We start from the raw sequence: 24,113 nt of genomic DNA, 5'->3' as shown, positions 1-24,113 counted from the left end.
TTTATTCTGTAAAAATGCTTCCCCTTTCCTCTGGTGATTGTAATAGCACCCTGAATAGCACTGATGGATATTACTATATTGGGCTTGTAGAAATGGCTGTTGAATTGTTTGTGGTACTCACTATTAGGCACAGTTGAGAAACAGGACACATGTAAAGTTCCCTATTTAGGGAACTCACGTCCCCTGCACACTGTCTAAGGCCTGGATGGGCCAAACCCTTTGGAGTGATTAAGTAAGGTACCTAAAGTAGCCTAGTCAACAACTTCACCACTTAAATATGTAATACGCATCTTATAATAACTCTTCAGTTATAATCAATAATTGATCATTAATAATTAGTTGAAGACCGCTCAAACAATCCAACCAATAATTCAAATGTCCATTCATGAATTTGAATAAATACAGAAATTTAAAACAAAGGGGGCCAAAGTGTCTAGAGTACATCTCTTCATCAGGGGCAGAAGGATGCATTATAAATCTATAAAAAAGTCAAAACAAAACTTGATGAGTCTCATATTTGTGTCAATACATTGTCAATAGTTCATGTATATCAACATTTGATGAACACACAGTTTGCATAGAATAGCTGTAGTTGCAATTCTCAACATGATCACCCATGGGGAGTACTCAGTAAATTAAGGGTTAAACCTAGTCCTAAAGTTCATAGGTTACCTAAAATTATTGATGAACTCAGATTATCCTCTAACTTTTTTTGAAATTGAAATTGTTCACACAGTCCGATGTGAATTACATAATCATCAAGAAATCCCATAGATATATGAAGAAATTACGCTGACCTTCAATTCCATATATAAGATGCAAAAACTGGAACAATTTGTTAGATTCCCAATTCAGTCTCCCACTGGTGGCTTAACTTCTTAAGCAGACGAATTATTTCAGCTCTGTATAGGAGTATTGTTCGAGATGTTATGTTTGATACACCAGAGATAGGTCAAATCCTAGTGTTAAATCAAGTCAGTAATATTAGAAGTGCTTACCATCTGTCTCCATGTCAGTAGTCACAATTATATAAGTGATTTGGAGTTGTTTGACAGATTGCTAAATCACCAGAAGGGACCTGGTCTCTCTGTAAATGAAAAGGATGAATATCCTTAATCAAGCGTCCAAAAATAAGTGGTAAGCAGTTTAAAACAGAGTGTAAACAGAGTTTCAGTTAAAAGTAGCGTAGCAAATAGCAATGGGTTTAGGGAAAAATGTACCATAAGGTATGGTTCAGTAAACGTCCACAAAGCAGCCTGCGCGAAGAGGTGACTCTGTGATGTTTGTTTTGGTTTGGAAACGATGACAGCTATTTATTGCAGCGTTTACCTGTGACGTCATCGCGCGCATGTGTGTGTGACGTCATAGGTAAATAAGCCCCAATTGGTAAATTCGTTAATGTAAACGTGCGCAGAGATGAGCATAGCTAACACTGTAACCAATCTCAAACTGTAATGTGTACTGTCATAAATCTGAAAGTAGGGATGCTGGCTATAAGCTGTCACTTGGAAGGGTTCAGTCATATATAGACTCGTTAATTCTGAGAACACCTCACATGTGTAATATTATGAACATATCAGTTGAGTAAAATATTCTGATATTTATTTGTTCAACATCAGAGTATTAGCAGCCTTAAAATGACAGTCCTGCGTGTGGTAATGGGTAAGACCTACAACGCTTGGGATGTTAAACAGATCTACCAGTAAAGAAATGCTAATGTGAAAATGACGTGCCTAAGGTCTGCAGTCATAGACCCATTCCTATGCGCCATTACTAATCTTGTTAAAGGATGGCTAAAGTTCAAGTGTCTGTTAACTTTAAACATTAAGGGTGAGAGATCCCTCTTCTAGTACATAGTTAAAGTTGTTTTGACAATTAGCCTGATGCTAGGTAACCAATGTCAAAAGGTAAGAGCATATGGTTGAAAGGACGATTATCTGAAAATACTATTTAACAGGAACCTGTTACTCAGTTCCCAGATTGATTGGTGGTGCATATTTACCATCACTGGTTAGACAAAGTACAATCTTCTCTCAAGAAACATATACAATGTTTTGCATGTTGTTACATAGTTGTTATAAAAGGTGTTTGCTTCAAGGGCGAGTTCACATTCTTAACCCCTCAAAGGAGTGAATTCAATAATAATGGGATATGACTAAAGACAATGGTAAAGCATGACAAAGATAACTTGTTCCCCAGTTTGACCAAACAAAGATAACGTTTTGAAATCTCCAGTGTTGAGAAACAGCACAGAAAGATGTAAAATTCAAGTATTAATTATTTGTTCAATACAAAGTAAGGGGGTCCTTCAGAGTTGGATGGATTTGTTTAATGAAATACCTCTGGAGAAAGTTACCACCTGCACCAGTGGAATTTGGGAAAATCTGTCCAATTCAGATTTTACCACCGGCAGAGATGGTATTTTTGGAATACCTCCGTCATAAAATGATGTTTTTTTTTAAAAAAATGCAGCCATTTCCACCTTCAAAGTAAAGGTGCAAATGGATTAGGTACATTAGTGGTTTATACCACTAGTGTGCATTAATGAAGAAAAGGGTCCAATCTGACCTTTTTATGCAAAATGTGGGTAAGGTACTATGCCCTTTGTAGAAATATTTTTTTCTGTATTGAAAAAGTGCCTGCACTTCCCATTCGCACATACAAATCAATTTTATTTACATATATGTACATAGTTACATGAACAAACATATCCACATATGCGTTTCCTAAATGCAACATCACCACAGTTAGACAAACTGAACATAAACACACACACAAAATCCCTCTACCTTCCTTAATAACAAGGAACATTTGCATGTCTAAAAGGCATGCCAATGCTCCCTATTGTGGGGGAGGCTCAACCCCTTTCGTTTTTTCTGAGGCATACTTGCTTCAAGAACATATCAATGAGTCTTCTATTATATTGTGTCAGTTTGATTTGTCATTTGACTTGGTGCTTTGAAAATCATTGAACAGTGTACTATTCCATCACTTGAATAACAACTTTGTAGAAAATGTTTAGTTGCTTCTATTATTGAAGATGGAACTGGAGAAGATGAAGTCTCTTCTGTTGTCTAGATTTAGAATTGTGAAACCAGGAACAGGAAGTTAGGGCTTAAATCCCCACCTACCACAATCGACACATTGTTACCTTGAGCAAATCACTTTTCATCACTGTGCCTTGTTTTCATTAACAGTCAGTGGGGAAAGTCTCACTCATGTGGGTTCATCATCTGTAGTGTAATGCCATACATAATAACACTGAATATAAAGCATATTGTTGAGGAGGCAGTATGCCAAGTGAGGTACTTTTGTTGTGGGGGGCTGGTAAACAGTGTGCCAGGTATGGATTTTGTGTTGTACAGTGGGAAGGAAGAAGTAAGATATGTATCTTTTGCTGTCAGTGCATGTGTGGCTCTTAGATTGAAGGTAGACTTCCTGACTTGGCTCTACCAATGGAGATGCAGCCTGCTGCCCAGTTGCAAACTGGGACACATAATTATCTTGGTGAAATCATGTTGCTAGGTTTGGTAGGTAGGGGAGGTTCCCTGAGGCCTGGGGTTCTGAGAAAACACAATAAAAGGAACACAATGTCAATGAGTATGTCGGGGTAGTGGTTGGTATTAGGGCTGTACCGAACTTCGGCTTCGAGTCCCTATTCTGCCGAAGTTCGGCTGAAATACAGCTATCCGGCTTCGGCAGAATAGTTTCTGTTTAGGGACTCGAAGCCGAAGTCCACTTTCTATGATTAGCTGCCCTCTCCCTGTTTGGGAGATGACAGCCAATCATAGAATGTTTGACAGTGTTCAGGCTGCAGAAGCCAAACAAGCTGTTTGCCTATTGGCTTCTGCAGTCTGACCACAGAGGAACCAGCCTAACGTGTTGAAATAGGAAGCGAGGGAAGGGAACAGTTCTTCCCTTCCCTCACTTCCTATGCCAGCACCCGGACCCAATCACCAGGTAAGTGACCCGAATCCCCCCCCCATACCCCCTCATCACGGTGAGGCTGCGGGGCCTCAGGGAACCCCCGCGGCCTCACCGCAATAATGTTCTGTTTGTCGGGCCACCGGTGCAAAGCCGGTGGCCCGACGTTTATTTTGCATTGGGGGGCCGCTCCTACAGGAGCGGCCCCCCCAGACTCATGAGGCCGCCGGGGCACTTTGCCGACCCCGGTGGCCTCGGTGCCCCCCATCCCCCTCACCACGGTGAGGCCGCGGGGCCTCAGGGAACCCCCGCGGCCTCACCGCAATAATGTTCAATTTGTCGGGCCACCGGTGCAAAGCCGGTGGCCCGACGTTTATTTTGCATTGGGGGGCCGCTCCTACAGGAGCGGCCCCCCCAGACTCATGAGGCCGCCGGGGCCCTTTGCCGACCCCGGCGGCCTCGCTGTGAAAAGTGCTCACCCCTTGAGCACGGTGAGGCCGCGGGGCCACAGGGAACCCCCGCGGCCTCACCGCAATAATGTTCTGTTTGTCGGGCCACCGGTGCAAAGCCGGTGGCCCGACGTTTATTTTGCATTGGGGGGCCGCTCCTAAAGGAGCGCCCCCCCCAGACTCATGAGGCCGCCGGGGCCCTTTGCCGACCCCGGCGGCCTCGCTGTGAAATGTGCCCCCCCCTCACCCCTTGAGCACGGTGAGGCCGCGGGGCCACAGGGAACCCCCGCGGCCTCACCGCAATAATGTTGTGTTTGTCGGGCCACCGGGCCAAAGCCGGTGGCCCGAGATTGTATTGCATAGGGGGGCCTAAAAAAAAAAAAACTATTCGGCTCACTATTCGGCTCCGGCCGAATAGTTGACAAACTATTCGGTATCCGGCCGAATACTAAATATGCTATTCGGTACAGCCCTAGTTGGTATTAAGTTTTTCAAGAAGTCTTGGATGCTTCTTTAAGGGCTTGGGCCACTGCACAATTTTTTAGAAAAATATACTTGCCCCCCCAGGTCAAATGATTCCAATCCTCCCCTGGGTCCAGGAGCAGAGTGCAACCCATGACAATGAGGAAATGCAGAAAGAACTGATGCAAACCACTTCAGGACACTTCACATGATTAGGGAAGATGAGTTCCAGCGACGGCTGCTGCACACAGGCAACGGCAGGTGTCCTTCCAGTCACAGATGAAGAAGACCTTTCTGATCAGGAGACCTTGAAGCTGGGAGGCTGACATTCAGCAGGATGGTGACTTATAGCACATGCTGCATTCCACCAAATTTCCAGCTGCAAATTCGGAACTGTGACTATTCTAGCAAGGTAACCCACTGGAAAGATGGTCAGTCGAAAGGCTCAGGGTGGCTGTATACTCAAGAACAAGTTGAGGCTGGTTGGTCGCACCAGTCCAGGGGTTGATGCACTGCACAGGGCCTTCGCGGATTAGTAGTTCAACAAGGCTTAACTGGGATAGATGCGGGAAGGGGAGCTGGGCCTCATCAGTAGTCATCTTTGGATCTTCAGTGTTCTTCTACACAGGATTCTTAGCTCCAATGTTGAGCTGCAGAAATAGCTGCAGGAGTCCTCTTCTTATCCAAAATTCAGCATTAATGCAAGTCCAAGACAACCAATGCTGAGGATCTGCACCATTCAAACAGCCAGCAGTGTTCCTATCAGGGACCAATGTTGGTTTAACTCATGTCCCTCAACCAGACTTTAAGGCACCACAGATGTGGAGCGGGACCAGACAATCCCACTCCCTTCCTTGAGCCGCACACACAGAAAGGCATCACTAGTCCATGAAAGCAGAAGCTTTCCTGTGCAGGTGCATGACCGTATATGGGATTTACTGACCTGGGAAAGCAGGAAGAAGGCCAAACAACATGGTAAAATGCTTATGATGTGGCCATTTGGGGGCACTAGCCACATTTAGTAGCCCTGCAAGGTTAACACGAATGTGCACACAAGACATAACCCAAAAATGGTAAACATTGAGTTTTGCATCCAGCTTGCCTTTAGGCACATATAAAAGTAACCAAAAATCCCAAATGTAAAATGTATCCCCAGAACTGATAGTCTGAAGGACTGATCAGTTTCCCCACAACAACATGAGCAAAAGTCCAGGGTGGGACGCTGAAGACTTCACTTCCCTGTAAAACGACAGAACAGTCCAAACATAAAAGCAACATGTTTGGAGGTACATAGAACTATTAAGGGAAAGTTTCCAAAAGAGAAATATTTCCTTACTCACCCTCCCCCCAGATTAGGGACAGGGAGATCCAATCCACCCCTAGATGAGTCTCCTGTTCTAGTTGGTAATACATTCTGGATAGCCCATTAGCATTCCTATGTTGTGCACCTGGACAACGCTCAATGTTGAAGCCGGAGCTTTGAAGGCTTTTGGACCTCCTGAGCAATTTAGGGTTCTCTACTTTCATATCCATTAGCCACTTTAAGGGCTTGTGGCCAGTCTGCACAGTGAAGTGATTTCCAAAGAGGTAGGGTCTCAGCTTCCGAAGGGCCCACACTATGGAAAAATATTCCTTTTCCACAGTCATCCACCTGAGCTCTTTGTCTTTAAGCTGGCGACTAATGCAACATATAGGATTTTCTGTGCCTTTGTGTTTTTACGGTGAAAGTAGAGCACCTATCTCAGTGTCAGAGGCATCTGCTTAATAAATCATCTCTAGTAATCAGGTGACCTGAGAAAAGGGACCTGACAAAGTGATGCCTTAATGGCTTGGAAGGCCTTCTCACAGAGTCAGAGGGGAAGCTATGGTTGCATAGCGTGCCATGAAGTTTCTGTAATACCCAGTGAGGCCTAGAAAATATCACACATGGGTTTGGGTTGTGGTGATTTCCTTGTCTTGTAAAGTCTGTATTTTGCTCAGAAGAGGCTGAATCTGGCCCCCACCAACTTCAAACCCAAGGTAAGTCACTGAGCCCTGCTCAATCTGGCACTCGGTAGCCATTATTGTCAGGTGGGCCTGGTGAAGAGCCTGCAATACAATTTCAAGGTGTCTCAGATGTTATTCCCATGTAGGGCTGAAATCTGCTATATCATCTGGATAAGACATGCAGAATACCTCCAATCCATTCAGGACACGATTGACCAACCTTTGAAAAGTGGCAGTTGTATTCTTTAATCCAAAAGGATTTACCCTGAAATGGTTCAGGTGTTGAGAATGCTGTCTTCTCATTGGCATTTTCTGTCAGGGATATTTGCCAAAACGCTGCAGTAAAGTCAACAGTACTAAGGTACTTCGCTGCACTTAGCTTGTCCACTAACTCATCAGTTCATGGAAGGGGATGATCATCTGTCTTGGTGACAGCATTAAGAGCTCTGTAGTTCACATAGAATATCAAATTAGATGCACATGCGTTTGGTGCAAGACCCACGGGACTATACTATGGACTACTGCAGGGCTCTATCTCCACTAGATCCAACATCTTGTTGCCCTCAAACAAAACTTAAGATCTTACTTGGTCAGACCAACTACATCTCCTAAAATTGGTAAGTCCACAACTCCAGTGGCAAAGTCATGCTCACGCCAATGGGTTACAAGGTGTTCACCCCACTGTGTATTTGTAGACTCAGTTGTGGAGACACAAGGTCATCCTCAATGAAGCCCTAAGAAGTAATTCCCTGGAATAGGTCAGTGAGTGATTCTGATTTCACGGTTTCTCTTTCTGAAACCAGGAACAGGGCTCCCTTTTCATCCCTAAGGACATCCTTCAATATATGTATATGGAACACTATGAGAGCCTTTCTAAGTCTTACATGATCCACAAAATAGTTTACCTTACTGGGTCTCTCAATTTGTATGGTCCAGGCCATGAATTCCTTCTCAGGTTTTCTAAAGACAAGTATGATAGAAGAAGGTCTAACTGCCTTCTTTGGGGCTTTGTAAGGGTTACAATAATATTGTTCTCAATTGATTGAGGGTGATATAGGAATGACAAATGATAACTCACCTCATCTTCCTCCCACAAGTCCTGACTATGGGCCTCATCACGAATTTGGCGGTAGCCCTTAAATCCGGTAGCACTGTTACCGCCGGATTTAAGGGTCTGCCAAATCACAGCTTTGGCTGATTTCCCCCCAGTTCTGAGCTGGGGGAAATCCCCGAGATTTTGCTGATTTTCTGCGGTTTTACCGCCAGCGGGAAATCCGCCTGTGGTAAAAGCGTGAAATTTCCCTATTGAGCCCAATGGGGAATTACCAAATGGGCTCAATGGGAAATGGGGATTTCCCATTCCGCCAAACCCGTGATCCGGCGCTAATAGCGCTGGTAGGTTTGGCGGTAGGGCTAATAATGCCAGCGCTATTAGCGGCAGCGTTACCGTCCAACTCGTGATGAGGCCCTTTTGAAGCTGATGCCAGAGTCAAGCACAGCATCTTCTGGGATGCTACTGCGCATAAATGTGTCCAGTAAAGCTAGAGTAGCTGACTTGGCAGCTATTGTATGATTTGGGTTGGCATTATGATACCTTATGGCATGATCAGCTACTACAAGAATAACTGTATTCCCTGAAGATGTCAAAGGGTTCAGAGGACTAACAAAGGGAGCCTCTATCCTTGGTAGTGATGCTAATGGATTCTGAATCCCTGTTTCACTTCTGTCAGATTGCTCACAGAAAGTGTAACCTCTGTAATGATTTTCCAATGGGACCCTCATCTTGGGCAAGTAGGAATTCATGGGGACCACTCTGGAGTTACCTTGATATCAAGTTAAACTGCTGGGGGAGCATCATGCACAAACAGCAGGAGGAAGGACCACACATCCTGAGGGACCTCTAACCTTCATGAGGTCTCCTCTAGTGGCCTTTGTGGGCTTAGATACTAGTGACCCATCTTCCTGTTGAATTATTTGCTTCACAGGAGGCTCACCCTCCAATTAGAAGTATGCCTGTCTCCATAGACCTTTAAGTGATGGACTTTTCTTCTGTTGACCAATATCAATGTCCACCTTGGAGTTATCCACTTTTGCAGGCAAGCCTGGCAGTGAAGGAGGCTCATAGGAATAGAGCATTTCTGACAAACCCTCTTTCTCATCAGGTTCAGGGATTTGGCCAACTACCCCAACCTCAGTTGTAGGTATGCCAGGGGTAATATTTTAATTTCTTCATCCTTTATGTTTTCTTTCTCTTTTAGCCAAAGCTGACACATGTGCAATATCAATTTGGATGTGGTGAACATGATGATAAGTATTGCCATGCACTATGCCGAAACTCAGACACAGTTTATTCTTAGAGATTAGTCTGCCCCCAGGATGTTGTATTCATCGTCATTATAGTGTTGGGTACAGAGGGGCATATCTTCAATGCTACATCTGCGCCACAGGGACTAAGCTGTCGCTGTGACCTACAAGTGGGCATCTTATGACCTATGAACCTGCTCTGCGCCATGAGCAGAGCAGTTGCTGCTGATCAAGCTACTGATGCAGGAGCGCACAAGTTGCTTCAAAGGCAGATCTTGTTAGCAGAAGACACCTTTGGAGAAGGAATCCCCCACATCATTTGGCAATTCCTCACATTCTGTGAATTGCAGGATTGCTGTAATAAGAGGTCATTGGCAATTTGAGTAAAGGTTTTCCCTCCCTCACTGTTATTTGAATACAAAGATACAAGGCATGTGCTAAGTATATCATAAGTAGACCACAAATTACTGTATTTGTCTCATGAGAAACAGCAATGGAGGCCATAAGCTACTAATTCTGGGTTGGCTTGGAAAGTCATGTTTTACATTAAAAGGAAACCTTCCCATCAACCATTTATAGACTTTGGTCTGCTAACTGCAGCATCTCCTGTATCATGTGAATTCTCTAGATGTACATCTGTTTGGGTATGACTATAAATAGCCAGTATGGCGAATCAGCAGTGGAATATTAATGCAGTGGCCAAAAATAATATCACAGTTCTATGCAGTGCTTGCAGGACATCTCATTGTGCTTCTAAGTGTTTAATCAATGGGTGTTAATTTTACCAAATGTAACAGCACTCAGTATGTTGTCCTCGAACAGATAAAGAGCTGAGTTGGCCCTGTGTGTATGTCCTGAGCCTTATGGGCCATTAAGCTCCCTCCTCGCCACTTGGGCATTTCAATCCGAGGTGAGCCTTAGTCTGTGGGACCTTCATTGGGCCTATTGTGCTTTTCCACTTGTATTTTGAGCAGCGCTCCAGCACTGTTTGCCTCTCTCCCTCCCTCCCCTCCCCGGCATCCATTTCCTGGTTTGTGTTCCTGCCCTCCTCCCCTGATTGGTGGCTGCTGTGTGTGTGTCCTGAGCCTTATGGGCCGTCGTGCTCCTTCCTCGCCACATGGGATTTTAGTCTTAGGTGAACCTTAGTCTGTGGGACCATCCTTGGGCATATTGTGCCTTTCCATCTGAATTTTGAGCAGCTCTCCAGTGCCGTCTGCCTCTCTCCCTCCCCTTCCCAGCATCCATTTCCTGGTTTGTGTTCCCAACCTCCTCCCCTGATTGGTGGCTGCTGTGTGTGTGTCCTGAGCATTACGGGCCGTCGAGCTCCCGCCTCACCACTTGGATATTTCGATCGGAGGTGAGCCTTAGTCTGTGGGACCCTCCTTGGGCCTATTCTGCCTTTCCACCTGTACTTTGAGCAGCGCTCCAGCGCCGTTTGCCTCTCTCCCTCCCTCCCCTCCCTGGCATCCATTTCCTGGTTTGTGCTCCCGCCCTCCTCCCCTGATTGATGGCTGCTGTGTGTGTGTCCTGAGCATTTCGGGCCGTGGAGCTCCCTTCTCGCCACTTGGGCATTTCAATCCGAGGTGAGCCTTTTTATGTGGGACCCTCCTTGGGCCTATTGTTCTTTTCCACCTGTATTTTGAGCAGGGCTCCATCTCCGTTTGCCTCCATCCCTCCCTCCCTCCCTCCCTACCCTCCCCGGCATCCATTTCCTGGTTTGTGTTCCCACCCTCCTCCCCTGATTGGTGACTGCTGTGTGTGTGTCCTGAGCCTTACGGGCTGTCAAGCTCCCTCCTCGCCACTTGGGCATTTCGATGCGAGGAGAGCCTTAGTCTGTGGGACCCTTGTTGGGCCTATTGTGCCTTTCTACCTGTATTTTGAGAAGTGCTCCAGCGCCGATTGCCTCTCTCCCTCCCTCCCCTCACCGGCATCCATTTCCTGGTTTGTGTTCCCAACCTCCTCCCCTGATTGATGGCTGCTCTGTGTGTGTCCTGAGCCTTACGTGCCGTCAAGCTCCCTACTCGCCACTTGGGCATTTCAATCCAAGGTGAGCCTCAAATCTAGCTGTGTTTAGGATTGTAACTTTTTTACCTGTTAGGTGTAGGACTCTCTCCCACTATACACGACCCTCAAATCTAGCTGTTTTAAGGTTTGTAATCCTTTCACCTGTGTTTAGGATTGTAATCGTTTCATCTGTTAGTTGTAAGCCTCTCTCCCACTTTGCAGGACTCTCAAATTTAGCTGTGTTTAGGATTGTAATCTTTTCACCTGTTAGGCGTAGGCCTCTCTCCCACCATACAGGACTCTCAAATCTAGCTGTGTTTAGGATTGTAATCCTTTCATCTGTTAGGCGAAGGCCTCTCTCCCACTATACAAGACTCTCAAATGCAGCTGTTTTTAGGATTGTAATCCTGTCACCTGTGTTTAGGATTGTAATCCTTTCACCTGTTAGGCATAGGCCTCTCTCCCACTATACAGGACTCTCAAATCTAGCTGTTTTAGGATTGTAATCTTTTGACCTGTTAGGCGTAGGCATCTCTCCCACTTTGCAGGACTCTCAAATCTAGCTGTGTTTAGGATTGTAATCTTTTCACCTGTTAGTTGTAGGCCTCTCTCCCACTGTACAGGACTCTCAAGTCTAGCTGTGTTTAGGATTTTAATCTTTTGGTCACCTGTGTCTCAAACTTAGCTGAGTTTACTACAACACCCACTGAATCTGTTGGGAGTGGGACCCTCTCCCACCGTGCAGGACTGTCGGATCTGGCAGCGTTTGGCATTGTGCTCATTGGTTCACGTGTGTCTCAAACCTAGCTATGTTTAGCGCTGCACCCATTTGATCTGTCAGCCATGGGTCTCTCCACCACTATGTGGTACGTCCAAATCTAGTGTTGCCCCATTGCATTGTTGATTTCAGGCCTCTCTCCCACTATATGTGACACTCATATGTGACTGACCAACTCACATCTAGAGAGCATCACTGTGGAGTGAGATAGAGATAATTGGCTGATTATTGTGGAGTGATACTGTGATGAGGGGCACACGCCTCATTAGATGTCACAGTGATTGTTAGTTACGCCCATTTGGGCAACTCTGTAGTTACTAGATATCTTTCTTAAGCCCACATAGTTGGCTCACCGCAGTGAACCTCGTCCAGGGAGACTCATATTAAGCACAGCCAACATTAACCCAACCATATAATGCTAACAAACCTCCTCTACCTTACGCAAAACAGTGATTGAATGTCAGGGCTGATATCCTGGTGTCTGCGGAAGCTGCTGAACCCCCGACAATCCACCCAAAATGTGGCACTCTGAGCTGATAAAATATATAACCACTCAGTTTACCTCACTTCCAGGGGAAAGGGGGAAGGGACAAATAAACAAACACCAGGCTGGAAGCTATCAACTCGCTGGTTCTTCACCTGTAGTGAAAACATAAAAATGTAATACACCTCATTACTCAATGGGTTACTATACTAACCTTAAAACTCAATATCCTTTACCAAAATAGTCAAAAACCATACCTGGTACTTCTCTTCAGTATGCCCAGAGAAGTGATAAGCAGACAAGACTTCCTTACTTGTTGACCAGAATCTGAACGATCATTCAGCCTTCTCAGCAGGTCCATGAATGTAATATTTAACTTTGTAGTTAGTCTTCTCAACCTCAAGATTCTTGAACAAGGTCTAAAGTTCTTTAAATAAGTTTTAAGGAAGTTCTTTTAAGTTCTTGTATTTATTTTTTATATTTTCTTTTTAGAGTGTCTTTTACACTGGAACGAATTTAAAACTTGCGATGAAATCTTCACGTGGAAAAATCCAGCACACGCGCTAAAATCCAAACCGCGGGTAAAACGCATACGCGCTGAAAATCCAAACCGCGGGATAAAACACACGCGCTGAAAATCCAAGTCGCGGGAATACGCACAAGCACTGAAAATCCAAACCGCTGGAAAAAACACACGCGCTTTACTCCAAGTCGCGGGAAATACGCACACGCGCTGAAAATCCAAACCGCGGGAAAAAACACACACGCTTTACTCCAAGTCGCGAGAAATACGCACATGCGCTGAAAATCCAAATAGCGGGTAAGACGCACAAGTGCTAAAGTCCAAGACGCGAGTTAAACACACTCGCGCTAAAGTCCAACCCACGAAAAAATACGCATACGCGCAAAAACCAAATCGCGGGAAAAAAGCACACGCGCTTTTATTTTATCACGTGACACTTCTGAGAGCTCGCGCGGAAGCTCCACATAGATTTGTTCTTGTGCACGCGCAGATACGAAACGCGTAATAAAATACACACGCGAACTCACGTAGCAAAACCCTCGCCTATATGAACAGTAAACGCGAGTCCAAAGTTCACGCACGCGCTTCACTCTCACGCGCAGAGTCACACGTGCAGGCTCAAGGTAATGGGAAAAACAATCACGCGCTAGTTTGAAAAGATACGTAGGAAAGAAAACAAATGTACGCGCTTCAGTTTTTAGATACAGGTTTGCGTTTCAATCCTTTTAAATCAATATAACCTTTTTACAAAGTTCATCAAAACATGAAAAGTCACTTATCTTGTGATTGAGTCTTGAAAATTGGAAATTTCTCACTCCTGTCCTGTGTCTCCACCAAACTCCATACACGACTCCTGTTATATTTTCAAAGATGCCGCTCGACTGCTTGAAACTTGACACCCTTGAACAAGTTAAGCAGGAGCAGCATAGCACACGACCTCTCAGCTGGGCAAAGACGATGACAGGCAGTTTAGAATGTTCACTGTCCTCTCTATAAACAATCTCCAGCCAATTAGAATTTAGACTGAGAACCTCCATCTTGGCTTGGGGCATTTTCCATAGACTGCAATGAAGGTTAAGGACAAAATTGGCTGTTTAAAAATATAACCCATAATAACTTCCCAAAACCTTTCTATACTAAATATGTGTCTCCCCTGACCCAATGTAAATGAGTATATGATACTGTATGTAAAAGAATATGTCGCTCCAATCCTGACAGTACCTGACACTGAACAAGTCGGCAATACCAGCTGACCTGCTACAGACAGTACCCAAACTTGTAGCGGACAATTCCCTAAACCCAGTACTACACCACAAGACAGCCGGACTAAAGCAACACAAACAAAATAAAGACCAAAATAACTCTCACCTTCAACATGCCGCACAAACAACCTGTACCAAGGGAAAGAAAAAGAGCAGAAAGAACAAACATGCGGAACAGCAACAAAGACTCACAACTGCAGAACAGACTCCCACCGACAGGAACGACAACCGAACCAACGCTGAGAGAAGAGGCAAATCCCTCCACTTAACTCCATACCTCGCAAACAACCAGTCACCATAACGAACCAACCCAACGCGAGAATCAGCAACAGAAGACAACCAAACACAACCACGCAGAAGAAGAACCGACAACGCTAGAAATAACAAAAACAAAATCAACGCCATAACATCTTACTTCATCAAATCAAGACTATATTCCTCTCGACACCAACAATCCTTGGAAGAAGAACCTGATGAAAACAAAAACCCAAGACTAAACCTAGAAGAACTATTTGACGACACAGACGCACCTGTACCAACACCTCAACTAGAAATTGACCTGAAAGGAAACCCCTACACCGATCAGAAGATGACCTCAAAAATAAAGCCCAGACCAAACCACACCTCTAAACTTCACTGCAATCTGATAAGTGCAAGATCCATGTCAAAACACTCAACAGAGATCTTTGACCTTCTCTATGACAACGACATTGGCATCCAGTTCATCACAGAAACATGGCTGGATGACAACTACAAAATCACACTCCAAAGCTGCCTCCCAACCAACTTCAAATGCCTTCAAATAAACAGAACAAAATAAAAAAGGAGGAGGCCTTGTGCTAGCATTCATAGGACACCTGAAAATAAAAATAGATAAACCTCTCAACATCGTCAACTGCAAAACCATGCTCATACACCTATCAGTGAACCCAAAAACCAACATCACTTTCATCCTGGTGTACAGACCATCATCATAGGATGCAACCTTTGTTGATAACTTCATAGAAGCCATCACCAACATAGCCATCATGTATGAACATCTAATAATCCTGGGGGACTTCAACATCTGGTTTGAAGAAAGTCACGCCAACTCCCAAAATTCACGGATTGGACAACTTACAACCATGAAACTACGACAGCTGGTCAAAGGGGCAACACACTTAGTAGGACCCACCCTCGATGCAATCTTGGCCTTGAAAAAACATTTCACCACGGCACCACTGATACAAATACTATGGAGCGACCATCTCATCATCCCATTCGTCATCAGACTACCAACTCTACTCTGCATCCCGGCCTTCAGACTCACAACCACCACAAAAGAAACTGGAAAACCGTCCAAGCAAGCAACCTGTTTGAACAACTGGAGACAACCAAACCCTCAATTACAGAACTAGAGCTGGCTGACCTAGACGGGAAAGCAGAGCTACTACACAAATGAATCACTGATACAATTGAAAAGATTGCCCCGGAAAAACCATTCACACCATCAAAAAAAAAGGGCAATGGCAAAATGGTTCACCTCACTACTAAGCACCATGAAAAAGGACAAGAAGAAGATGGGGCTCAAATGGAGGAAAGAATACAACCCAGACAAAAAATACTATTCCAGAAACAAATCCGAGCATACAAGAAGTAAATACAAAAGGCGAAGAGAAGGCATTATGATGATAGTATCACCAATGCGACAAACACACAAAAAGAAATGTTCAACATCATTAAAGAAATGAGAACCCCACCAGGCTGCAACAACACCCTAACCCCCTCAGAGAAACTTTGCAACAACCTGGCAGACCACTTCAAGAACAAAATCAAAGACATGCAACAAATCATACAAAACAGACCAACCAACCATAACATTCAACCAACCGGACCTAACACAGAACCACAACAAAAAATCCAAAACTTTCCCGAAATATCAGCAGAGGCTTTTGTCTTGCTGGTGAAACACATCAAGAAAGCAGCGTCACCCATGGATCCTTGCCCTCCAGACATCTACAAATCAATTCTCGCACAAGGAACGCCATCACAATACCACAGAAACCTCCTAAATCTCTCACTAGCAACAGGAACCATACCAAGAACCGTCAAATCAGCATATATCAAACAACTTTTAGAAAACACAAGTGGCGACTTAGAAGACTTCTCCAACTACAGGCCAATCTCAAACATTCCCTACCCAGTTAAACTCCTGGAAACCTACGTATACAAATTAACCCAAGAACACGTAGAAAAACACAATCTGCTAGACCAAGCACAAGTCGGTTTCAGACCAAAAAGAGGAACCGAAACAGCATTACTATCCATCTGGTACGACCTAAAAACAAACGCAGACTCCGACACAACCTCAACCCTGATTCTGCTCGACCTCTCCACAGCCTTTGACACAGTAAGCCATGACACCCTAACCAAAAGACTACAAGACATAGGCATAATGGAAATGGCACTACTCTGGATTAAATCATTCCTAGCAGACAGAACAGAAACCGTATGGATAAAGCCCTTCAAATCCAACCCACAAATTAACGACTGTGGGGTACCACAAGAGTCCTCACTATCACCCATGTACTTCAACATCTACCAAACTCCAGTAATCCAAATATTCAAAAAATACAAAATTACATGCTACAACTACACGGATGACACGCAAATCATCTACAAAATCGTAGACACTCAAGCCGATCACTCAACCCTAATCGAGTGTCTAAAAGAAGTCTTTAACTGGATGAACGCCAACAACTTGAAAATCAACCCAGGAAAGACAGAAATCATGATTATATCCAAAAACCAAGAGAACAGCACCTATATTCCATGGCCAATGGAAATGGGAACCACACCAATGCTATCTAAGGTATTAAAAATCTGGGAGTCCTGATAGACAACACCCTGACCTTAGAACTACAAATAAATGCTATCATCAAGAAATGCTTCTTCCTCCTTCACACAGCAAAAACAATCTTACCTTTCCTCTCCTTTTTCACCCACAAAAAACTCACAATCATCACCCTCATCATGTCAAGAATTGACTATGCAAACAGCTCCATCTCAGGATACCAGAATACCTCCTGAAGAAACTACAATGGTTCCAAAACACAGCAGCAAGACTGCTCCTCAAACTATCCAGAAGAAACCACATCACTCCAGCCCTAAAAACACTGCATTGGCTTCCAGTCAAACATCGCATCACCTTCAAAACAATGTGCATAACACACAGGCCAATCAGCGGACAAGGAGCTACATTCCTACAAAATAAATTAACAATCTACAAGCCAATGGGACTCCTCAGATTAAGCAAAAAAATCCATCTGGAACAAAAACCATACCTTAGTAAAAAACTCGGGGGCTCCTCCTTTTCCCACTTAACCGCAAAAACCTGGAACAACATCCCGAAAGAATTAAGAAACACCAAAGACCACCAACAATTCAGATTCAAATTGAAAAAGCTAAACAACCGAACGGAAAACACAAAGAAAAGGATGACAAATCTAGGACAACACTGACAACATCTAGAACCGAAAAAGAATCTCTTACTACAACAAGAGAGACAACGCTAAGTCGAATAGGACACAAGTGACACCCATAAGGACAGAAATCAGCATCCCTAGCCAACTTCCAGCGAACAACCTCACCCGCTCCATAATTCCTACTAGAAATCATACTTGTATAGAGTTGTGTGAATGTTAGCATTTGCCACACTAAAACTAAGTTGTGGTTACTGGAAGGGGCATTGACTGAAGGGAGTTGTGAATGAAGACATATGCCGCCCCTGGACATAATTGCAAGCGTTGGCATTTTCCACATTCTGAAGGGGCTGGCAGCAGTAGCATGCATGAGCAACTGAATAAGATGATGAATGCTGAGCAGCCACCACATATGGATGGAGTAACCCTGGCTGACCAATACCGTACACAGACTAGATTGGGAACGCTCTCTGGGCCAGGCTTGAAGGGACGCACAAACGCCTGCCTGCCCCACATACAAACAGGTGCCGCGTAGGCGGCCGGTGCCCAACTTGTGCAAGGTTATGAATGTGAGTGGATGCCAGGTGGGAAAGAGGCTTTGAGTGTCTGATAGCCCCAGATCTGGACGGAGACGCAGAGATGCTCATGCACCCCATCTAAAGAGAATACGGAAGATTAGCGCCTCACTTCCAGAGAGCGAGGCCAATTAACCAAACCACTAACAATTTTGCTCCTCTGCATATACCTCTCAAACTGTAACCAAACAAAGCTGCAAGCCTACAGCACAACAATCCGCACAAACTTCACTACACTTCAACAACAAAACAAACCACACATAGATCCGCAAAACAGCACACGACAGCTACCAACCATAAAACACCCCACTCCCAGCCAACGGACTTCTGTGCCGAGGCCACCAACAACATCACTGCTCTCTTGCACTTTTCCAGCTTATTCCCACTAACCCACCACCACCGCTCCCTTTTTTAGAGCCGCCAGAGGGCCAGGGGACCACTCCGGTGGTGATAGTGCACGGTACAAATATCCTTTAACATTAACATATTCTAAATCAACGCCCTGAAGACTTATCAGTGTCTGAGTGGGGCACTTACATAAGCATGGCCGCACAGAGGTCAACTCAGTCAGCTGTTTTACTGGCTGTGACTGAATGCATTTTACAGATGCTTTTGCTTCTTTTCGTTTGGGCTTCATTTTCTCGGGTTGGGCTGGACGCAATGATTCATATGTCATTTGCCTCCGTGACACTCTATGGAACTTGTCTTCTTATATTGAATGTACCGCAATAGTGAAAATACAGTCTTAAACACTATGCTTTGACCAGCATTTCTGTTGTTTTCTAGTACCAGCAAATGCAATTCAACTCGATTTCTATCTTAATATTTGAAACCGCCGTTGACGCTTTAGGACACGTTTTTTGATATTACAACAAAGAAGAATAAACACAAGAGAAACAACCTCTTCATACATTATATATTTCTTTCGCAATTTCTAGTAAAATCAGCTTAGTTCAAAACACCCAAACCAATGCATCTGGGAGTTAATAGGCCAGAACTAGTGTTGTCATCTGCTCTACTGTATGAACACATTTTTTGACACAGCGGAAAACGAAAACTATTCATAATCAGAGAAACCACTTCACCTATAAAATGTGTTTTTCCTCCATACTTTTCACAGTATAATCAACTTAGTTCAACAAGACCAAACCATTTTAAGTGAGAGTTAATGAACCTGACCAAGTGATGATGTCAGCAACTCCAGCTGTGTCCACACAAATGATTAAGAAACGCGCCCATTAAATGAGGGAACATTAGCAAGGACCCGAGCGATATGCAATAATGCAGCGAGGGTAGAAACGCATCCTCTGCAGTGAAACAGAAACATTCTGTTCCGCATCTACAGTTTGCATTCTGTTTACGGCGCATTTTTACAGGGATATTTTGTTGTACACTTTGCTTGCAGATTAATTTATTCCACGGACATTTATACTTCAATATTTCATTCCCAAGGAGAAAGACATAGAAAATCCTCCTACAAGGCTTTGCCTGCTTAGTTATTTAGAACCCATGGAAAGCCATGAAGGGATAATGTAGAAATTACGACTAACAATGATTTGTCCACTTAAGATAGCTCAACAGTTATTACTGCTCAGCATTGCACTGATCTGATAATGGCCTTTTATTATCAGAATAAATACCCTAGTGGATTCATTCCGAGATTAGCCTTTAATGGCGAAGGCCACAATAATGAAACGAGGCAGTTTATTCCAGTTCTTTTATTGTGGCGTGCTTAAGCATGGTGTCTGCTCTTTCTAGTGTTTCCCATTCCTTTAACGCCCTTCCTATTATCCCCTGTGTGGCTGTGGAGAGAGAGCAAGGAGAAACGGTGAATGGGATGGCCGACCTGCTAATCCGCCTACCTCTTCAAGCCGCCGCCACAAAGGCGGGATATCCGGTTATGGGACAGAAACAGGTTGGCTGGGACGATGGGTAAGTGGCAGACCAGCGTTGCTCTATGGACCTGCTCTTGCCAGGTTCTGAGATTAGGCATCAGATGTCGACCTGGATCTCGGACTCGGCCTGCCTCAGCCCTGACAAGGCTTTACACAGTTTTGCTGAGGGAAGCTGGAGGCTCGGTGATCTAATCTGCTATGTGCCCTTTTCCTTAGTTGTCATTCAGGCATTTGCAGGTCCTATTTGCTTGGCCTTTTTCTTTCTTCTGGCTTAAAATGGACACCACGAATCTATGGGTCATGACTATCACTGAGGTGGGGGCCATCATTGTTAAAAGCAGCCTTTCTACATGCTGGGCACACTATTGTTTTCCAAATGTGCATCTTACACTTTCATAGAAAAAAAAAAGTAATTACAAAATTCATAAATGTTGTTTAAACGTCCATTTACTAGTTTTCTTTTTAATGTATTTCTTTTTTTGTCATACTACCACACCTGTAATACTTGTGCCCCTTCCTTTGTGTATTTATAAAGATGTTATATATGCTTGTCAAACGGCTTAATCACATTTAAATGTGTATGTTCTGCTGACAACAGTTATTAGGAAATTATACTGTGGGTTCATGGCTGTCAACCTTTGCTTTTCACAACAGGGGCAGAAATACCCCCACATCTGCCCTGAACATAAGCAAGTGAACAGTCCAACGCCTGCCCTGGCATAACACATTTTAAGGAACTTGTTTTTATAAGGAATTGCCAAAGTCACATGATTAACAACCAGTTTTTAATATATAACATCTCAACAACGATCTCACAAATGCTGAGATACCCTGGTAGCCGTCTGCTGTAGAGCGTGTTTATGGATCCCTTAATGTCAGGGGAGTATTCAGCATTGCAAGAGTGTGGGGGGTTGGATCCCTTAATGTTAGGGGAGTATTCAGCATTGCATGAGTGTGGGGGGCTGAGGGGGCAAACCACAACATTCCTGCTACTTTTCCCCCAAATTCACCTTGGAAAATGAATGCTAAATTGACCCACAATGACCCCCCACACATATGATGACTTAACTCTATACACTCTCCATGCAACATTCGGACAAGAGTGGGACATAGAGCTGTGTGCTCCTGCTCTGCATCTGGCTCTGCTGCTTATTGGGCCTGCAGTGCCGTCATCAGCCTGGAGTGAGACACAGAGCAATCTCCTGCTATGGCCCACATTGTGCATGGAGGGTGCAGAGCAGGAGCATACATCAATACTGATGTTCCTGAAAAGATTCCCAGAACAAAAGTCATGCCCCTGTAAGAAAGGCAATTATTAACACATACAATACTTGGTTGATCACGGATGCCCAAAAAACATTCACACTACAGTAAGCAAGGACTAAACTGGCTGCCCCAAGCTCAGCTGAAGATGTGTGGGGGCCCATTTTAACATGGTGAATGGGGGCTCACTGCTTAAAGCGAAAACAGTCTGAGGCACCCATGGGGTGTATTCATTACAATGGTGACAAAGATAAGGTTAATAGTCGCTGATTATCGTGAGATGGCCAGCCAGCAGGGAGATTGAACACTAAATGCCCACTGAAGAGCACTAAACCCTACTTTGTCAGAACGCGGCTGATGTGGAGGAATAAGATTTAGAAAGCAATGAGGTGATAAGACTTCAGTATATGCCGTGGGAAAAGAAAACGCAGATTGTAATTCGAGCGCTGCAAAGTGCACATTTTAAGCTCCTATCACAAATTAAAGAGCAGGGTAAAACCTGTGAAAGATAGATTAAAACAGTTTAATAAGGTCTGCATAAGAGACATAGGCCCTCATTATGTGTATGACGGTCTGGGGGAAAATGCTGGTAAAACACCCATTAATACTGGATCCGGCTTTTTTCCCTGACCAGCAAACTCCAACTTCGCCGATAGTTCAGGCTTTTACCGCAGAGTATCACCCCAATCACCGGCACTGTTATTACCAGTGCTGGTGATAGGGGAAAGCACATTCCATGAAGTTCTATAGGACTCCATGGCATGGGAACTTACCACCATTGCCGGCACCAAGAATATCCCAGTAACACTGGAATATCGGGCCCCAGAAACGGTAAGGCGAGTCTGCCAGTAATACCAGCAGACTCATATTGAGGCCCAAAGCTTTTGGTTTATAAAGACTGGTCCCTCATTAGAGAATGTGTGCTTTTCATCAACCCCACCTTGGGGCTTCATTCTGTAGCAACATTGTAGGCAAAGCAAAGGAGGGAGGGGTACGAGGCTTTAGATGTTCACAAATCTGTTGTATTGGCCTTTGCATGGGAGAACAAAAAAAGGTGGCTGGAGGAGCTCAAACTCTAATCAGCCCCTTAAAAAGTAATGTTAGGCTGTCCCTTATGCCAATACTCAGTGATGTATTTACAGAATGACAGTGGATTTACTCACTGGTTGAATTCCTTATATATTCAGTGTGGAAATGATTATTATTATTTTTTTAATGATTTGTTTATAAACTGAGCCATTTCACGCCTTGACAGACTTGTGTATAGGCGCGTTATAAATGCCATATCATATCATCAAGAGATTTCCTGGAAGTCTGCAGACTGTATGCCAATAAAACCACTTGAGACATTGCTGAGTACCCCAAAATATATTTCAGGGTTTCATAATGTATTGTTTGCATCAGAAAGCCCTTGCCTAAGCCACCAGCCTATCTTAAGCTCTCCCACTCTTCAGGTCATGCCATACAATTTGGCCAACCCCCTTTGCTAGAGCCCACCCACTCGATGTTGTGTCTCAATTAAAGAGGAAGGGAGGGAGGAAGGAAGGAAGGAAGGAAGGAAGGAAGGAAGGAAGGAAGGAAGGAAGGAAGGAAGGAAGGAAGGAAGGAAGGAAGGAAGGAAGGAAGGAAGGAAGGAAGGAAGGAAGGAAGGAAGGAAGGAAGGAAGGAAGGAAGGAAGGAAGGAAGGAAGGAAGGAAGGAAGGAAGGAAGGAAGGAAGGAAGGAAGGAAGGAAGGAAGGAAGGAACGAATCCCTATACCCACAAGCGTCCCACAAAGAAAGACAAAACAGGAAAAGATACATGAAATCCAGGACAGACAGTACATGTATGAGATTACAGGCCGATATCAAGGAAACAAAAATACATCAGAGATAATGATCTGAGAGTGTGGAAGAGGCTCCAGGGAGTGAAGAAAGGATCAGCACCAGAGGGCAATGTACAACCATCCGAGTGGGACTGAAGGCATATATTCGTTATAGTCTAGAGGGCAGCAGCACAGAGGTGACCGAGGGGCAGATGGATGGCAAATCGTGGTCAGGAAATGTATCAGGGACAGAGAAGTGAGACTGGTTCAAAGCAGGAACCATAGCAAGCAACAGTGATGTAATTAGACACTGACCTGAGATCAGAGACATGACCAAGGAGAAGGAAAGTAGAGAAGGGGGAATGGGAACTGGCCATCAATGTAGCTGTGATGAGCTGTATGGTCACTCTCTGGGGCAGTCCATGAATTGAGTACATCAAGGAGACCCTGCAGGGGCGTAAGCAAACAACAGGAAAGGAATTAGGGGAATGGTTAGAAGGAGAGCAAAGAGCAGGGAATACACCAAAAACGGGGCTGCAGGGTTGATTGAATTGGGATCAATGGGCAGATTAAATGCAGACAAGTATTTAAGCAAAGTGTTAAAAGAGGGAGGGTGGAATTGACTAATGATCAAGGACAGGGTGAAAATATTTGTGCGGTTTCATCATTTTCAGTAGAACCAATGTTCTTGAAATATGTTTATGTCATCCACATCATGCAAGGCTGTAGAGCTTAAAGGCAATCGGTTGGACAGTTGTATTGTTCAAAAGGATGGTTAGCAAGTAAGCACACCCTTTAAGATATTAAGGCTTGTGATGTGTCCACTACAGTAGTTTTACTTTTTTAAGTGTTAAGTGCCTATTCTGTGCTTCAGGTTTATGTAACCTAATCTTGTCCTTGTACTTTCTGCAAACACTTTTGACACCATGCATGGCTGTT

This window comes from Ambystoma mexicanum, chromosome 5p (genome assembly GCF_040938575.1).
Source record: "Ambystoma mexicanum isolate Mex_15411 chromosome 5p, UKY_AmexF1_1, whole genome shotgun sequence".
Lineage (NCBI taxonomy): Eukaryota > Metazoa > Chordata > Amphibia > Caudata > Ambystomatidae > Ambystoma > Ambystoma mexicanum.
This window is presented reverse-complemented; position numbering follows the sequence as displayed.